Source organism: Rhinolophus ferrumequinum, chromosome 20, assembly GCF_004115265.2.
Source record: "Rhinolophus ferrumequinum isolate MPI-CBG mRhiFer1 chromosome 20, mRhiFer1_v1.p, whole genome shotgun sequence".
NCBI lineage: Eukaryota > Metazoa > Chordata > Mammalia > Chiroptera > Rhinolophidae > Rhinolophus > Rhinolophus ferrumequinum.
Window position 1 is genome coordinate 21,232,026 of NC_046303.1, and position 5,754 is coordinate 21,237,779.

Sequence of the window (5,754 nt, forward strand, 5' to 3'; positions counted from 1 at the left end):
TACCACATTGGCAAGCAAGGAAAACATCAAACACCAGTAGATTAAATAAAAAGTAGAGGAATTATAAAGACTCAACAAAATAGAACTTTCTCAGTACGATGGTCACATGAAAAGAGCGTTTTGCTTATTTAATGTCTGAATACATCTTTTAAAATGAAGTAGCAATAATCAAGGGAGATTTGGATCCAGAGAAACAATTAGGGGATTATATCATTCAACAAGTTTTTCTAGTGTTGTATGAAAGGAGAAAAAGTGAGCACTCCCATTGACAGGATGAAAGAGGTACTTGGACATACAAAACACTGCCACCCACTTCATGGTATCTAACCATGGCTTTGTGGGGTTTTTTTTTTCACGTTCAGATGATGGGTAAGTTCTAAAGAGAGGTATTGGTGATAGTTGCACAGTAATGTGAATGTACTTAATATTATTAAAGTATATACTCTAAACGGGTTAAAATGGTAAATTTGATATTATATATATTTTACCATGATAAGAAAATAATTTCAATAATACACAAAAAGCTCTTATAAGTCAATAACAAAACAAAATTGTCTAAAAGAAAAATGGGCAAAGGGCACACACAGAAATTCAAAATGGGAAGAAAATCCAATAAATGTATAGAAAAAATACTCAAAAACACTAACCATCTGTAATTCAAGTAAAAATGACTACAGTATCATGTTTAATCTTTCAATTTATAAATATTTAAAAGACTGAAAATGAAAAAAAAAAAGCACTTTTCTCCACCCACCGACAAGATCACGCTCTGTATGCTTCTCCCTCCGTGGGCTTGGACCTCAGGGGAGTCCCACTCTGTGCTGACAGCCATCAAGAAAAAGCTGGCTCGAGGTGGCTGGTTGACTCAGTTGGTTAGAGCACAGTGCTCATAACACCAAAGTCACTGGTGGCTCGATTCCCACATGAGCCAGTAAGCTGTGCCCTCCACAACTACATTGAAAACAACGACTTGACTTGGAGCTGATGGGTCCTGGAAAAACACACTGTTCCCCAGTATTCCCCAATTAAAAAAAGCAGGGTCACGGTGCCATCTGGGGACTACTTCCTGATGCTGTCACTGCCTCAGGCAATGACTTGTGTGGCCAATATTAAACCAATAACCAAACTAAACAGAATCATACACTTTGCACAACCATTTTAAAAGCAAAAGAAATGACAGAAAACAGACACCGCCTTCAGGAACTGCAACACAGAAAGGCAAACAAGAAGCCGTAACAATGTGGGAAGGACAAAACCCCACATGTTATCCAGGCAGTCGGCTACCTTTGTCCTGTTGAGATTGTCAGAAAAAAATTAAAAATCTCCATCAGTTCTTAGTGCAGCACTGACACTGTGTAAACAGTGACAGGGAGAAAGTTCAATAAAAATAAATGCTTTATGAAAGCAAAAATAAAGAAAAACATTCTACATGAACTTTATCTTTGCGGGACTTCCTAACGAGTGAAAGTATGAGTTCAAGATCTCAAGAATATTTCTAGGTAAAGCATAACAGAGGTCCAAAGTGGTATACTGTGTTATAAAACGTAGCTACATCTCTATTATCTTTGACAAACCACCCGAAAGTACCTCCTATTTTGATAAATCCTCTGGAATACCTCACAAGCAAAGAGAGGGATAGACGTACCATGTTTTCCTGAAAATAAGACCTAACTGGAAAATAAGCCCTAGCATGATTTGTCAGGATGACATCCCCTAATGTGTCTTTTGAAAAACTTAATATAAGACCCGGTCTTATTTTCGGGGAAACACGATAATTACCTGAACATTCATTACACATATAGAAGGAAGGAAGTGGCCAGCAAATGCCTGGTACAAAGCAGGAGCTGAATAAATATTTGTTCCACTGAACTGAAACAAGTAGTAGCAGCTAATAACGATTACCTGTATCTATTGATCAAATGTACTATGGTTCCAACTTTCCACCTGACTTAATCTGTGAAAAATAACTGGCCTTATCTGCAGAGAGAGCTCCAAAGGTTCTTTTCTGTTCCACATGGTATCACAAGTACCAACCACCCACCCAGCATGGTGCTCAGAGGCGTGGTGAGGATTCATCTCCCCAAAATCAGTCTCTTAGATCCAATTCTTTGTGACAAACATATAGAAATTTTAAAGCATGGAGTGAAAAAGTAGAAGATGCAAAGGTGATCAAAATGAAGATTCTAACAAAAGAGAGACCTGATGAGAGATAAACCACCTCCAGGAGACCCACTCAAATAAATTGGGAGTCAGCTTCTTTCATCTTCCTCATCTGAAAAGGATGGGAGGACTGAATCAGTGGCTTTCAAGCTTCTTCAACTATTATACTATTCACACATATGAAATTCATTTCATATTAAACACAGTATATTTATACATATATGGAAACATGCTCATCTATATAAAACTCAAAACTTGATTTTCATAGATTAATACTTAACTTTACACTGTGTGTGTACTGTAGTATGTTGTAATGTGGTTTATTCTATTCCATTATTTAACTGCAACCAGCTAAACTGATTTGATGTACAACTAATAGCTCGTGACATGCAGTTTGGAAAACACTGGAATAGATGATTTCCTTCCAGTTCATTAAAAAAAAAATGTTTCTAGTTAGAAGCTATCTAAAAACAGCCACCACTCCCACATACCAGTTCCTCAATGACCTTTCCATAGCTAATTCCTGAGTGAAATGATACAACCCCCATGATATCTTTGAGTTCCCTGCTTACTCACAGTAAATGCCCATGGTCCTTTCCACTCAACAGGCTTTAAAAGTGACTTTTCCCAGGGTGCATGACTATAGCCAAACCTGACGGCAGAAGTGGGCACAGGGAATTTTGCAATAAAAGGTTAAACAACTACCAAAGGAAATCCCTTTCACCCACAACGAAGTACACTTAAATCTTGGTAAACTATCAGGCAGTAGCTAAGCAGAAGTCACAATGATACTCATGCAGCAGGAGCAAACCACATAAATCTTGATTTTCATTAAACGAAAGATATTTCAAATTAGATGCATTCTGCTTTCCAAACTATAAAATTTGTTCCCCGAAGTAAAAATATTCTAACTTTCTAGAATAGCGTCTATGTCAGTTTTGTGGACGTTCTTTATCGGCAGCCTTCTGCTGCCACCCCACACCCCACACCTCATCCCACTTCACGTCCACCATCTTTAGTAATGCCCCAAACATGTGGATGTCAGAAAGGGCTGCTGAAAAATGAGCTGGCTTGGAGTCAAACAATACTTCCCAATCACAGTCGGTGTTTTTTCAGTATGTTGTTCGGGGAAAGCCTAGTGTACTTCTTCCCATTACAGCTTAAAAACCATCTAAATCACTATCTTCTCCAGGGCATTACAATTTTCACATGGAATACTAACAGTATCATTTGTGCTTGTCAATAATTTCAAATGCTTTCCTCTAAGCCTTCTCTTGCTTTCTAAGTCTACAGGGTAAAGAAGAAATAAATTCCACATTAATGTGGACATAAATACACATAAATGTGTATTTAATGGCACATTTGGATATTTTAATTGTTACAGTGCATAAAATAAAACATAAAGCCTGAAAGTTTTAATTTTAAAAAGCATTTCAATTCATAAATACAAAAGAAACGCTAATGTCAAAAAATTAGGTCCATTGTAATCCTGTAATCAAAGCATTCTGTGTATTTCCCAAACTCGGCAAGACACATTTTTATTTTTAATTTTTGAACTACTAATTCTAGAGGAAAAACAAACACCATTAACTTCCTCTTCAGTCACTAGCTGTCTGTGCCATGTGTTTTTATCGCTTCCTGCCACAAGGAAATACGTTTGAAACAAAGAATGATATTCAAAAGAGAGTTCTCTGGGTGACTAAAATCATTCTTTCAGGAATTTAGAAACCGTGTAAACACATTTTAATAATGGTACAGAGTGATAAAATGACTCAGAAAACCTTCACATATTTTTATTATATGATATCATCTAATGCTCAAAACAGGTCTACCAAGATTACTTGATGAATAAACTGAGTTGGTCAAGTTAAATAACTTTTCTTCACTCACACAGCTAATAAATGGCAAAGTTAGAATTTAAATCCATTCTGTTAAATGCCCAACCTCATAGTGAAAACTTTTCCCTATGAGGCTGTTGATCAAAGGTAGGTTTTTATTTTAGCCTATTTGTCTAAACCATCATTAGTTTTTTTGTATGAGTGGTGGGGAAAGTGATCAGTGGAGGCTATCGGTGATGATAAGAACATGAGGACTGATTTATCACTCTATATCCTTTTTTTAATAGTTACTTATTGAGTCTTATGTACTACTAGGTAATACACTAAAAACTGGGGAGCCTGAAGAAAGATGAAAATTATAGCTCTTACCCTAAAGAATTAGTAAGAAATTTAGAAAAAAAAAATTCCAATTCATTTTGGTCTTTTATTTTTTCATATGTTGCCCTCATTACTTTTGTGGACAGTGTAGAAATTTTGTAGACATAGTCTTAGTCTGCATGTACTGCTATAACAAAATATCATAGACTGGGTGGTTTCAATGACAGACATTATTTCTCTCAATTCTAGAAGCTGGGAAGTCCAAGATCAAGATGCTGCTGGCAGATTCAATGTCTGGTGAGGACCGTCCTCCTGGTTTGCAGGTGGCTGCCTTCTTGCTGTATGCTCACATGGTCTTTCTGGGGTACATGCTCATGGAGAAAAAGATAGATCTGCCTCTTCATCTTCTTATAAGGGCACTGATACCACCATGAGGTCCTACCCTTATGACCTAATCTAAACCCAAAGGTCCCATCTCCAAATACGAACACATTTGGGGCTAGAGTTCAAAATATAAATTTTGGGGTGACATAAACATTTATCCCACAACAGAAACTCAACAGGTAAAACAAATGATCACAGCTTGATACATGTATGAGGTCTGACAATTAAGTTCACAAACTTGTTGCACTGATGTCGCTCACCTGTTTTTGATATCAGAGGGAATATTCATTATGAATTTGTACCAACTGGACAGACAGTTAACTAAGTTTACTATTTGGAAATGCTGAAAAGGCTTCGTGAAAAAGTTAGATGACCTGAAGTTTTCACCAACAATTCATGGCTCTTGCATCACGACAATGCACCAGCTCACATAGCACTGTCTGTGAGGGAGTTTTTAGCCAGTAACAACTAATTGTATTGGAACACTCGCCCTTCTCATCTGATCTGGCCCCCAATGGCTTCTTTCTTTACTCGAAAATAAAGGAAATATTGAAAAGAAGACATTTTGATGACATTCAGGACATCAAGGGTAATACGAAGGCAGCTCTGATGGCTATTCCAGCAAAAGAGTTCCAAAATTGCTTTGAAGGGTGGACTAGGCGCTGGCGTCGGTGCATAGCTTCCCAAGGGGAGTACTTTAAAGATGACCATAGTGATATTCAGCAATGAGGTTTGTAGCACTTTTTCTAGGATGAATTTGCGAACTTAACTGTCCTACCTCATATGTAGCATGTAAAACGGAAAGCAACAAAGGAACAGGACAAACAAACAAACAAATCTTAGACACAGACAACAGTTTACTGGTTACTAGAGGGTAAAGGGGGAAAGGGGGTGGTAGAAGAAGGTAAAGGGGTCAAATATATGGTGATAGAAAGAAAACTGACTCTGTGTGGTGAACACACAATGCAATATATAAATGATGTATTATGAAACCTATATAATTACACTAGCCAATGTCACCCCAATACATTTAATAAAGATAAAAAACAAACAC

General features: G+C 37.1%; 1 non-coding gene across 1 annotated transcript; it reads left to right on the forward strand.

Moving 5' to 3' along the window:
- Positions 1-230: 230 nt before the first annotated feature.
- On the forward strand, positions 231-351 carry LOC117012603 (U6atac minor spliceosomal RNA). The gene has a single exon (XR_004421207.1). It is a non-coding gene; the product is annotated as a U6atac minor spliceosomal RNA (small nuclear RNA).
- Positions 352-5,754: the final 5,403 nt, after the last annotated feature.